The sequence below is a fragment of the Danio aesculapii genome, chromosome 23 (assembly GCF_903798145.1).
Source record: "Danio aesculapii chromosome 23, fDanAes4.1, whole genome shotgun sequence".
Taxonomy (NCBI): domain Eukaryota; kingdom Metazoa; phylum Chordata; class Actinopteri; order Cypriniformes; family Danionidae; genus Danio; species Danio aesculapii.
The window spans coordinates 37,963,053-37,977,342 of NC_079457.1; the positions used below are offsets into that span (position 1 = coordinate 37,963,053).

The 14,290-nt window shown below is 36.2% G+C and overlaps 1 protein-coding gene across 2 annotated transcripts in view; it reads right to left on the reverse strand.

Annotated features, from left to right (window-relative positions):
- Nucleotides 1-14,290, reverse strand: part of oprl1 (opiate receptor-like 1) — an 80,611-nt gene that overhangs the window by 17,702 nt on the left and 48,619 nt on the right. The gene's annotated exons all lie outside the window — the stretch shown is intronic.

Sequence of the window (14,290 nt, forward strand, 5' to 3'; positions counted from 1 at the left end):
TTTTGTCCTGACCAACACAAATTGATATAAGAAACAGCTTCTATTGGTGAACAACAGAAAACTGACAATGATCATCTCAGGTTCACCTCATGAGCTTTATTTAGTGTTAAATGCTAACAATGTGAGTTTGGATGTCATTTTACATGACATTTATTGCCATACTACTGAAAGCAGCAACAAATAGTTCACCTCAGATCTTGAAATTGAACTTTAGAACTAAACACATATTGGTGATTCAGCATGTACACTTAATAATGTTAAAGAGCGTTAATATGTATTAATTTGATTATAATCCTTACCATTTCGCGGGTGAGTGTATATTCTGTGCTTCTGAATGGCTGTATTTAAATTTCTGTCATGTTTTTCGTCTGGTGCAGCCAGCCAAATTTATTATTACTGCAACTCTCGTCATGTATGCGTGTTGTTTGGACACTCGGTTACAATGTAACCTGCTCACCTAATGTTCACGTTCATAATATTTATATCATTATCTAATTAATTACCTCTTGTGCAACTGAATCTGCGTCTCATTTCAGAGTCTGCTACTGTCCACCAGAGGTCGCATGTCAGTCACAGACTCATGCTTTCAGAAACTTTCTGAATGAATAAATGAATGAAATACGCATTTTTATACCAAGGCAACCTAGGGTGCTGGACCATAATTGGCTAAACTTGCATTGGGCAGCTTAAAATTACCAAAACAAAGACAGCGTTCTTGCACGGAAAACACAAATTTTCAAAGTAGAATATCTGACTTCAGTTTTTCAGATAAACAAGAATGTTCACTTGGCATGTTTTTTAAATATCTGCAAACATATTATGGTATTTTTATGCTAGTAAACATTAATTCATTCTATTTTCTATAATCACAACAGTCTGCAGAAAATTTTTGATTGACATTCTCCCTTTGTACATGTCATCGGAGGGGGAAAGTCCCACCCATTAGTAATGATCCCTCCCTCATTAGCATAAACAGCCCTAAGTTAGAAGTAGGTGTCCACCATTAGAGTACCTGCTGAAGATAATAGCAAAGATGCAAACTAAATGTATGCGCAAAATCAGAATATAGCATAACAGACGTACGGATAAAGCAGTGTTTCCATCCAATGAGTGAAAGAGAACAAAATAATCACTTCCTGATTAACTGGTGCCAAATTTCAACAGTAAAAATGGAATTTGCTGTGGTAGGAGAAGCTGCGGGAATCTTTTCTTTATTTAATAAATTACTTGCACCCTTAGAAGATAATACAGACATGCAATGAATGCATGGTGGCGATTCAATTTTGAGACGCGGAGCACAGATGCTCTGGACAATTCTTGAGGCAATTAATAATATAATAGCACTAATACAGAAATGGTTATGCGTTTTAGAATGACCGAAACAACATTTCAGATGTTTTACAATGTGCTCAACCTGCTGGTTTGTCCATTCACACACATTTTTATCATCACATGATCTCATGTAAAAGTGTTTCCATCATAGTTTATGCACATTTATTTCTTATGGAATAAAAAGTTTATCCCACTTAGTTATGTGCATATGTTTTTCATGGCAATTTTCAAAATTTATGCGCATCATGGCATTTTCATCAACCGATTTCTTATGCACATACCCAAAATGCGTGTAAAATAGGTGCATGGAAACACAGCTACTCTCAGCAACTAAATGTTGAGTTTTAAGGTGCGTAAACGAACATTGTAATCTTCATAGACTGCCTTCTTCTGAGCAACTTTTTTGACATGTTTAAAGAGATAACCCTGTCCTGTTTTGAATCTGTTATAGGTGACATAGGTGTTTGTAGCTCCGCCTTCTTTTGAAAAGAGGCCTGGGAACACAAACTCATTTGAATTTAATGTGGCATCTTTTGGATTTGAATCAAATCAGTTTTTAAGAGTTATTAAAAATGATCTGTGGGGTATTTTGAGCTAAAACTTCACATACACACTCCAGGCACATCAGAGACGTATTTTACATCTTATAAGATTCCCCTTTAATGAATAATTAATAAAATTATATAGTTCAACATTATCTTACATTCTGGTTCGCAACAAACTTAAAACACTTATACAGTTAATTTACAGATAACTACAAAGATCAAAGTCTTATTTCTTTAAGTGTTGCTGAAAAAAAATATGTATTTATTTATTTACTTATTTATCTATATTTTCATTTAAACTGAATAGTCATATCTTGCAAAATAACTAAATTATGCAAAAATATTTTGTAGAAATAAGATTATTAGGTATTAGAAAATCATTATGTTTAAAATGTTTTGGAAAAAATCTTCTCTACATTAAACAGTACTCTCAAAAAACTGTAATTGTGTAATTAACTGTAATCATACTTTAAATTGAAATATTTTGAGCCACTTTTTTCCAATTTGAAGTAATCCTTAAAATCACCATTGAGTCTAATCCATTGTTTTGTTCCTCTGTAATCAAATTGACATTTAACAATAATGACAGTTAAATGTCATATTCAGACTGGTTGAAGATCTCCTTCATATAATTTGTTAAGCTGTGACTTACAGACTCCTGTTTTTCTGTTTTAATAGCTTTATATGACCAGTGTTTAGCTATATCACACACAAATTAAATTTATAGTCCACCCAAAAATTAACATTTACTCACTATTTACTCACCCTGAAGTGGTTATAAACCTTTCTCAATTTTTTTTAGCAGCTGAACACAAAAGAAGATAATTTGAAAAAAAAAAAACTGAAAACCTGTAACCATTGACTTCCACAGTAAAAAAAAAAATACTCTTGAAGTCAATGGTCACAGGTTTCCAACATTTGAGAAAAACTTACTTTGCATAAGAAAACAAAAACAACAGAAAAATAAATAAACAAAAACAAAACTCAAACAGATTTGAGACAAGTGAAGGGTGAGTCAACCATGACAGAATTTTCAGTTTTAGGTGAACTATCCCTTTTAAAAATACATTGTTGAAAATCATGGTGCAGCTACTGTGTATATGTACTTGCTGCATTGCAGATGCCAATATTTTAACCATTTATAAAAGATGAATCACTGCCTGAACATCTGAGCTAGTATTAGACGTGGATTTGAACATCATGATCATGATTTTCAATGGTTTTACAGCACATTCTGAGTGTATGTTAGTGCCATTTGTTGTTTGCTTTTGGCATCTGTGTTTAGAGCCAGAATCGGTGATGTCAGACTTAACAAGCAGATAATATTTACATAATAAGAACATTATACTTATAAAGCAGTCTCTTTCTCAACTGTAAATGTAAATGCAATTTACACAGCAAGTAACCCTGCACAAGACCAAAAAATACAGTCAATAACAATAATAAAACAAAGTCAATCTGCAAGTGCTATATTATTCTTTAATGAAAATGTGTTTATTGTCAGCTCATTAGTAACTTGTTTCTGAAGCCTGTGAACATGATTAAGGTTTAGAGCCATTATAAAATCAAAAAGACTGTATTGGTTTTTTTTAGAAATATGTATATATGCAATGTGAACACTGTGATCTGCCATGAGCAGCTCATGACAACAGTGTTTACAGTGTCCATGATTGACAGTTACAGCATTTAAAAATGCAACATATGCCAAACATTTTCTTATAGCAAGAATGCCAGAATTTCACCTTAAATTAGGGCTGGGTAATATTGCAAATTGTGTTAAAGAGACTCTTAAACTTGATAAATAAAACATTACAAAATTTGTGCAAGTCTGAATAACAATAATAATACAGTAAACCTCAAACTCTGTAAACATAACTAATTATGATAATCAAATCTGAGCTTTCAAGTAAAGAAACTAACACTCATAATTCAAATACATACTTCAACATTACAAATTGTGAAGTTGTATGACTACATTACACCTATGCAAAAAAATCTTTCAGATAGGGTGCTAGTGGCTGGGATGCAAAAGAAAAGAAACCAAAAAGCCACTCTGACAACAACCTTACATCCTTTTTATTTACAATCTCCTCACTGCTGCTAGTCACTGCACTCATTTTCACATTTGTTGTTATTCTGACCTGAAGTGACAATGACGCAACCCTAAACTCACACTTGAAAAGTGCCAGCATGTGATTTCCTTCACCATTTTCAGTGTGCTTTGCAATGCGCGTAGTTGTACATTCATACTTCTGCGTGCTGTTTCTGTTGTTCTGCAACAACACTTCCAAAACGCTAGTTGGCAGTGAGGTGTTTATGTTTCTCTGTGTCAAGTTTCTTCGCTGGTGTTTTGTTTTTTCTGAATGCTTCCTTAATGCATAAGTGGTTCAAACTCGCTCATTTTGAGGCAGGAACCGGCGGACGTGCAACAACTTTCCATCCGAAGCTCCTTCACGGGACTCCACACCTGTAAACAATCGCTCCATTGGGCTCGTGCGGCTCTCAGACCCGTCCACACTTGTCAGCGCTACCAAGCCGACCAATCACAGAGCTTGCACTACATGTCGTTGCGACATGTAGTTACATTTTTTGAGAGGTGCGCGTCAGCGTCGCAGACGGCCATATCGCATATGCGTGCGCTTGCACGAGTAAGTATAAATCAGCCTTTACTAGTACCAGGTTGGAGCTCCTTTTGCCTTCAGAATTGCCTTAATCCTTCATGACATAGGTTCAACAAGGTGCTGGAAATATCCTCAGATTTTGGTCCATAATGACATGATAGCATCACGCAGTAGCTAAAGATTTGTTGGCTGCACATCCATGATGCGAATCTCCCATTGGACCACATCCCAAAGGTGTTGTATTGGATTGATTTCTGGTGACTGTGGAGGCCATTTGAGTACAGTGAATTCATTTTCACGTTTAAGATGATTCTCGCTTTATGACATGGCGCAATATGCTGCTGGAAGTAGCCAACAGAAAATGGGTACACTTTGGTCATAAAGGGATGGACATGATTAGCAACAATACTCAGGTAGGCTGTGCCAAGTGTGCCAAGGAAATATCCCACACACAATTACACCACCACCAGCGTATTGATACAAGGGAGGATGGATCCATGCTTTCATGTTGTTGACACTAAATACTGATCCTACCATCCAAATGTCGCAGCAGAAATGGAAACTCATTAGACCAGTCAATGTTTTCCAATCTACTATTGTCCAATTTTGGTGAGCCTGTGCGAATTGTAGCTTCAGTTTCTTGTTCTTAGCTGACAAGAGAGGCACCAGGTGTGGTCTTCTGCTTCTTTAGCCCATCTGCCTCAAGGTTGGACGTGTTGAGCATTCAGAGATGTTCTTCTGCATACCTCGGTTGTAACAAGTGGTTATTTGAGTTACTGTTGCCTTTCTATCAGCTCAAACCAGTCTGGCCATTCTCCTCATTCTCCGCTCACTAGATATTTTCTCTTTTTCACACTATTCTCTGTAAACCCTAGAGATGGTTGTGCGTGAAAATCCCAGTAGATCAGCAGTTTCTGAAATACTTCTGAAATATCGTCTGGCACCAACAAACATTCCACGTTCAAAGTCACTTAAATCACCTTTCTTTCCCCATTCTGAAGCTTGATTTGAATTGTCAACATACCTAAATGCATTAAATTACTGCCATGTGATTGGCTGATTAGAAATTTGCATTGATGAGCAGTTGGACAAGTATACCTACTGTAATAAAGTGTATACTTAAATGCATACTTTAACATTACTTCATAAAATGAGCCTAAAGTTTACTTTTACATTAACAAATAAAACTATCAAATATTGCTGAGGAATATGTGCAAAGTAAAGTAAAGCAAAATCACAGCAGTTCCGTTAAACTTTCTTTGTTATGCAACAGCGAGAGCCAGACAAAGAAGGGTATAGTGAAAAAGAAATGAAACAGAAACACATCCTCCTCCAGTCCTGAGTCACACAGGTGTAAAGCCATTTTAATCATCCAACACCAAAAACACAACCATGGAGAAAAATAATCACCATGTTGAACCTCCCAGGAAGTGAAACATAAGATCTGAATTGTATTCTCATTCAGACACGTTTTCACATTTCCTCAGTACAAACACCGACAGCTGCTTCTGTCAAATGACACCAGTGTGATTGTTGTTTCATTGGACTTCATGAGCATAATTATAAGTCAGTATGAGTTTTGTCAGTGTGTGTAAGAGCTCCAGCAAGAAAATTTGCATTCTTATGAGCCCCTGTGGGTTTACAGTGTCACGCTGAACCGGGAAATGAAAACAACACCCTGTTTCCACTGATATATCGCAGTTAATAAGCAGTGAACACACTTCTTCGTTATAAGTTAACAGGAATTATATTATAACTGCCTCATCACTAAGTATGCCTTAACTGGTGTAATCACAACAATGCACTGCTTAAATTACAGTTCACCATGTTAATGAATCTCAGGACAAAGTTCGGTATCTTGCAAACTAAACAAACAAATAAAGAAGCATATATCACTGAATATGTTAATTAAGTAATACTGAGCATTAAGAATTATTCAGAAATGATTTGAGCTAGGTTTACAATGAGGCCATCTGATATTAATAAAAGCTTGCTCTCAGAAATTGAGTTAAAAATCACCAGACACAAACTATATAAAAAATATAAAAAGCATCATAAATAAAAGCATTATAAATAAACGCATCAACAAACACACACACACACACACACACACACACACACACACACACACGCACGCACGCACGCACGCACACACGCACACACACACGCACACACACACACACACACACACGCACACACACACATGCACACACACACATGCACACACAAGCAGTAACTTCCATAGATATTTTAAAAACTTTTTTAGATATTTAATATCTGTACAAGTTGAATTTGTGTCATATGGCTTTCAGAAAAGTTTATGTAATGGCATTAAAGGATCTTGGACTGACATGATTGAGATGTATTCGCCTACGCTTCAGTTCTGCTTCTTCCATTTTCTCACAAATCCGTCTGTAAGAAAATGAAATGTGTGTTTTTATTACTCAGTGTGTGTCTGCACCGTCATGTCAAATATTAAGTATTTTGACAAATCTGTTTAAACCTAAGCGAATCTACCTCAGCGGAGCCTGTGTGACTTTAATAAACTCACTGCAGGTGGAATATGAAAAGAGGACCTCGATGAAGATTGACTTTTGCCATTGCTTGATTTCATAAATATCTGATGGTGTTGACAAGAGGGACACAGCTCTGAAATCTAATAAAGACTTACATTTCTGAAATTACATCAGGGTTTAATTTGGGCCGGGGCTGTCTGGGGTTGACCGCAGATGCCACAGACTCCAGGGTTTGACATTTACACTTCATTAACGCGAGACAAGTAACCTGATATAAACACCAAAATAACTAGGCTAAATCTCAACTATTATTCTAATTGTATTACATTAAGAGTAAGTGGGAAATAATAGACAGCTATTATATATAATGCATAAACTGACGGTATAAGGTTACAATGCTGAGATAAGGCTTGCGCATCCTTTTAAGTAGAACCAGGCAACACCATAAAACTTGGCATACTGTGATAAATATTCAAACTGGAAAGTTTTTAAATTTAAAATACTGTTAGTTATGCAACATCTGACAATATTTTTACCATTTTCACCATTGCTGTTGAATGCTTCAGAATAAAAAAGCTCTTTACTCTTCATATTTTGTATATTCTCTTATGAAACTCTACCGACCCAGATTGGTAGGTATTGATGGTACATATTGATACGTACCCCTATATACATTTCTGGAGATCACGAAGTACGTCACATAAGGTACATTTTATGCAGTTTTTCTTTTCGCGAATCCACCAGAGGCCGATGTGTATGCTTTTCCAGATCTCAAATTTGTCCCACGAGTGTCATTCGTGCCTGCAGTTCTCGCGTAAAATCCACCAGATATCACTGTTGACTGACTGACCGACCAATCAATCCCGCACCCACCACCTTCCCTAAACCCCACCGATAGTGAATATAAAAGAAACAAAAGCCGGCAGTGGCATCATACTGCCCCGTAGCGTTCGTTTTAAAGATGAAATGCTGTTATACGTAGCTTTTGCTACATAATTCGCCCTTTCCCGAAATTTATACGGGAGTACATTTTCACGATGAGCCTGTGTTGGAATTTATTCACTATTTACTTTTCCTCAACCTTTATATATTTTTTTCTTTCTGTAAAACCCCAAATAAAGTATTTTGGAGAATGTTAGAAACCAGTAACCACTGACATCAAAGTCAAAGGTTATAGGCTTCCAAAATGTTTTCTAAATATCTTCATTTTTGCTCAACAGAAGAAAGACACAGGTTTTGAACAAGTGGAGGGTATGTTAATGATGACCGAATTTTCAGTTTTGGGTGAACTATGCCACACGAACTGGAAGTCGATTTTATTTAAGTGGATTAACTTGCACAGATGAATTGTTTAGCTAAATAATAACAATGTGCGATCGCAAAATAAACTTAACTGATAAACAAAAACATAAACAAAATGATTTTTTTTCAGTGTGCTACATCTATAAATCTATCTATTAGGGGTGTAACCTATAGGGATGTAGATATATGTATTCGCCACCCAAACCATTACGGTATGCAACACAGGCTCATTCTGAAAACATAGTCCAATATGCATCCCAAGAGACAGCAAATTATGTAGCCATAGGTACGTATGGCTGCATTTAATTTTTTAAACAACCGCTACGGGGCGGTATGACGCCATTCCTTTTCGCGCTTACCAGCTGACCGTTTACCTCCTTATGGACGACTTTCCCGCTGTAACCAGTTTGTCCCGTTAGCTTGCTATGTATGTCGGTGGACTTCAGACGCAGAGAGGAGTTGACCATGACGACAGGGTTCGAGAAAGCAGGTAAGACAAAAACAGAATCCAAAAAATAAAATAAACAAGTAAATAACAGGTTGAGAATGTGGAAAAATCTGAAAACGTGGTAAAAATCAAATGAGGGATTTTCTTTTTCTGGTTTGCTTTTGAAAATTGTTGGTTGGGTTTAGGGAAGTGGATGGGCCGTTCAATCAATACAATTGGTTGGGTTCAGGGAAGGAGGAGGGTGGGTCAGTCGATTGGTCAGTCGGTCAGTCAGTCAGTCAGTCAGTCATCCAGTCAGTCAACAGCAGCCTTTGGATTTATGCAAGAACAACAGGAGCGAATGGCACTCCTGAAAGAAATTTGCGATCTCAAAAAGTGTACACAGTGGCCTCTCGCGGAATACGTAGACGTATTTTGCGGCCTCCAGAAATGTATATAGAGGTAAGTTTTCAGAATGAGCCTGGGTTCGTGTGTCACAATTCGGTTTATGCACTTTCACAGTGGACACAGTCAGTAGTCACTGGAGTTAGGCAGGAAAGACCAGCAGTGCAACAACTGAACGTGTCTTTGCTTCTGAAAAACGCAAAAAGTGGTTCTGCCTTGTTGCTATTCTCATGCCTGTTTCGTACACAAATCCTTTCAAAACTTGCCCCACCCTCAAGTTTTTTGATTGTTCCACTGCTGTTGAACTGACATTACTGAGCACTGCAGCGGGTGAAAGTTGAAAGTTGTTTGTTTTAGCTTGACATGCCGTCTAAAACAATGCGGTGCTCATTATGTTTGAGGTACTGCAGAAGATCTATCTATCTATCTATCTATCTATCTATCTATCTATCTATCTATCTATCTATCTATCTATCTATCTATCTATCTTTCTATCTATCTATCTATCTATCTATCTATCTATCTATCTATCTATCTATCTATCTATCTATCTATCTATCTATCTATCTATCTCCTAATATCATTAAATAATAATGTAATATTCTAATGACTATATTGGACTTATTGTATATTGTCCTTGAAAAGCTTGGTGAATAAAGTTGTGCTCATGTTGCGCCTCGTGTGTTTGTCAACTGCTGTGCTGATCTGGGTTGCCTTTTCCAATGGGTTGCCAAGTCAAACTGAAAAAATAGAGAGATTAAACCGTTCACAGCAGGCCTAGTTGTAGCAAGAAAATCTAAAGTTGGACGAGCATAAGAAAATCTCACTGGACGGCGAGCGTTTGCTTTGAAATGCGAAGACTGAAGGCTGAGATTCAGCCTCTGTTAGTCTGGGATGGAAGGAGGAAGGGGCTCGTGAGAATTGTGGTTGATCTTGCACTGACAGCATTTCAACTCCTTGAAAACCAGACTGGGATCAGACAGCAGTGAAACTAGACCCAGGGCCTGAGAGTGCAGAAGCGAGAGATCAATGAAGTGGAGGGATGGTGGGAGAGAAAGAGAGAGAGAGAGTAATCAAGGTTGAGACATCAGGGAGGGAGAACAGCGTTCAGATCTACAGAGATGGTGATGAGGCTGCAGTGCAAACCAGTGGGAATATATTCATACCCGACCGCTTCTCTTTCCGCCTCTATAATCACATCTCATTTACACAGTCTTGGCCTCAATGTCTACAGACAGTTTTGGGTTTGGGCCAGACTCGGCCCATTAACTAAGGCTAAAACAGGAAGTATAAGACAAAATAAAAGAGTTCTCTGGTTTGTTTTTCCAATTTAATTTGGATTGTAATTGAGTGCTGTTGTATTAGTGTACTTAAAATCCACTTTAGACAATGCCTAATCTGTTAAAGCTAAATGAACATGTAGATGGATTATATTGACTTATAAAATGCAGATTGGTCATTGCAGAGTTTGCTGAAGTGCAGACTGGCTTCACTAACCCCAATTTACTTACTGTACATGTATCTAATAGACTATAAAATATGCAAGCACTTTTATTACATTTTGTAGATGCATGGACATGTATGTATGTATGTATGTATCTGTCTGTCTGTCTGTCTGTCTGTCTGTCTGTCTGTCTGTCTATCTATCTATCTAATCTATTTGTCTATCTGTCTATCCCTCTATCCATCCATCCCTCCATCCATCCATCCATCCATCTAAATAATAATGTAATATTCTAATGACTATTTTATATATATATATTTTTCAATTTGTCCTTGAAAAGCTTTTAAAAGGAAGGTGAATAAAGTTGTGCTTCTGTTGTGCTTTGTGTGTTTGTCAACTGCTGAGCTGATCTGCATCGCGCCTTTTCTTTTCCATTCAAGAGTTTTGTTTGGTAAATTCTGATTACAAATTTGCATATAAGATTGAATATTCTATTTGCATATTATTAGAGTTCATATGCTGATATTTATAAGCTGGTAAACTGCCAAAAACAAAAATTATTTGCATAACAGTACAACAAATACTTTGGTCCCACTTCATATTACAGTTTTTCTCCATTGGTTTAGCGCATTTCTTGAAACAGGAATTATATTCTCAAAACAACATGGACAAACCTCCAAACCACTTGGCAATTGTTCACAACAGACTTTATTTTCTCATTCATTTAATCAAATTGCAAATGTCTAAGTACATTTTGCAAATGATTAAGTACAGGTAGCCGACATTTAGCACGATTTCCAAGTAAATAGATCAAGTTGATCTAAACTGATTCTCAGTTCAATGGTTGTTCGCTCCAAAATATGCCAGCATCATTTCATTGTATAAGTCATCACATGCACAATTGTCTGTTCAATTGTCAAAATTAGTCAAGAACATAATATCATGAATACCATATATGAATCAGTGGAACATTTGATACATTTATTACAGCAATTGACAGTCAGGTGAAACTAGAACCTGACTAACAAAGGAAGAATTTCACACATCTCAGATAACCAATCAAGCACTGTAGGCTGGATATAATTTTCATTGTTTTTTGTTTGTGTGTTTACATTACAGTATGTTTTTTTTTATTCTGATGTATGGAAATTACTTTATGTGTGTGATTGATAATGGTTAAAATTTCCTTGGCAATATGAGTGCAGTGTGTGATGTCAAAACTTGGAGGCTACTCTTAAACTAAAATCTTTTTTTATAAATTTTATAAATCTTATACATTTATTTTATTTAGTTTTAAACACAATTGCATTCTGTCAAAAGACAAAAAACAGTAGAGTAACCATTTTCAAAAACTGGGCTAAGACTGAAAGGTGGACATGAGGGATATTTCAATGGTCCTCTGTGATAATGACAAAACAACTAAACATTTTGACTTGCTGTGCTTACGCAATGCCAAAAGGACAATGGATTTTGGGTGCACTGACTGTTTAAATGAGAAGGAAATTTAGTTTTGACACACGGGTGAACAGTTTCGGGAAATATATGAGCTTTTGCAAGTAAGCTATAGTGTTGTGCTAAACTTAAGACAATCTTACAAAACAATCTTATAGTGTTAAAAATGTAATTCCCGTTTCAAGAAATGAGCCAAACCAAGTGAGAAAAAAGTGGCTTTAACTATGTATCTGCATCAAAAAATAAATACAATCTACTTTCTGTGCTCCTAATGTATTGCAGAACACTTGAAGTGGAATACAGGTAGGTTAGGGACAGGTTTGGTGGTATGGGTAGGTTTAAGGGTTGGTTAAGGTGTAAGAGATGGTCAACAGTGTAATTAAAGATGTAATTGCAGAAATGAATTACAGATGTAATTACATGCATGCATTTAATCAATCATAAATACAATGTAAAACATATTTACACAATATATACATTGTAACAAATGATTAATTTCAGTGTAAGTACATATTAGTTAAAGCCAATTAATATAAATTGGGATGACTTTTAATTGTATTTTAATTCACTATACTATTTATCAATATTTCCATTTGTATTGTGTTAAATACATGCTATGTTGGTGTTAAACTTTTAAGTTATCATATTTAAGTAATCTGTAAACAATTGAAATGATAGTACTGACATTATTCCCTTAGTTTGAGATCATTTCTAATTTTGGTTCATGAAGTAGTCTCTCTATATATTATGAATCCATGGAAAAAAAGTGAATAATCACTTGATCTCTGGTATAAATATTATATGACCTGCCAAGTTAGATGATATATTCACGCTAATTGTGCAATTTTTTTCATGTCACTGAAGTCACAGGGGAAGGGTTGAGGCTGATGAAATTTAATTTCATTTCTGCAGAGTAATTTCTCAAATGTTAATAAAGCAGAAGAGTGAGTGTGGGAGAGGAAAGAGTGTTTCTGTAGACTCTCACTCCAACACCTCATCTGACAAAGACATTCACCAGCTTTACAGAAGACCCCCTGAGCGATGACTGTTCACAGAGGGGAAATGAAATAGGATTTCAGAAACTAAGAATATGTGGAGAGTTACATAAAATTGTGTGCTCATATACAGGAGAGGCCAAAAGTGATGTCTATTTGCACAGTATTTGCTTTCAATGGCCATACAAGTTTAATTAAGCCATCAAAATGAGTCTGAAAATTACATAATACGAAGAGAAATGTCAGGGCTTGATGAGGAAGAGGTGAGGACTGAAACACAGAATGGAGTATGGGCTTTACTGAGAATATTATACTCAAAAATATTTACTAAAACTACGCTTAGGAAAAACTTTAACTAATAAACAAAACTAGCAACACAGGCTCACTGGAAATATGTTTCAGCTAATACATTTTGTGAAATGACAAAAAAACATACATTTGATAGCAGTTTCTCTGTAAAATTAATGTTATGGGGCAGTATGAGGCCAACAATTTTTTTTTTTTTTTCACACTAATGACATTTACTGGACATATTATTGACAATTAAAGCATTTATTTCATGCAGTACTTTGCACAACACCAAATAATTACCACAAACTTAATGGTGTCTATGATATGTAATGAAATGCATTTGCCTCAACTATCTACTGTATCTGCATATGGATAACTGTTGTACTGTTGTACTTGTGATGGGTTTAGGTCAGTGCCTTGGTTGGGTTTAGGTCAATGGTACGCTATTTGACAAGCCCCACCTTCTCGCTGATGTGTAGAATAAGGACATGTATATGAAAAGTTCAATTAAACATCCTCTAAAGCAGTGTTTCCCAACCACAATTCTGGAAGACCATAAACTTTACACATTTCCATGTTTCCTTAACCAAAAACACCTGATTCAGATCATCCGCTCATTAGCAGAGACTGAAAGACCTGTAATGGGTGTGACAGGGAAAGGACACATCCAAAGCATGCAGTGTTGGTGGTCCTCCAGGGACGTGGTTGAGAAACACTGCTCTAAAGCCACAGTCCCACTAGAATTTGAACATTAGAAATTCTTTTTTATGGCAGTTTGAAAAGGGGTGGGATAAAACAAAATGATTAGACATTAGCCCCTTTCACACAGTAATACCGATAAATATCCGGAAAATTTTTGTAATGACTTTACCAGTAAATTCAAAAAAGTGCTGTTCACAGACGCTAGGACGTTCTGGAAATTTTCAGGAAAAGTCTATTCACATATCCATTCCAAAATAC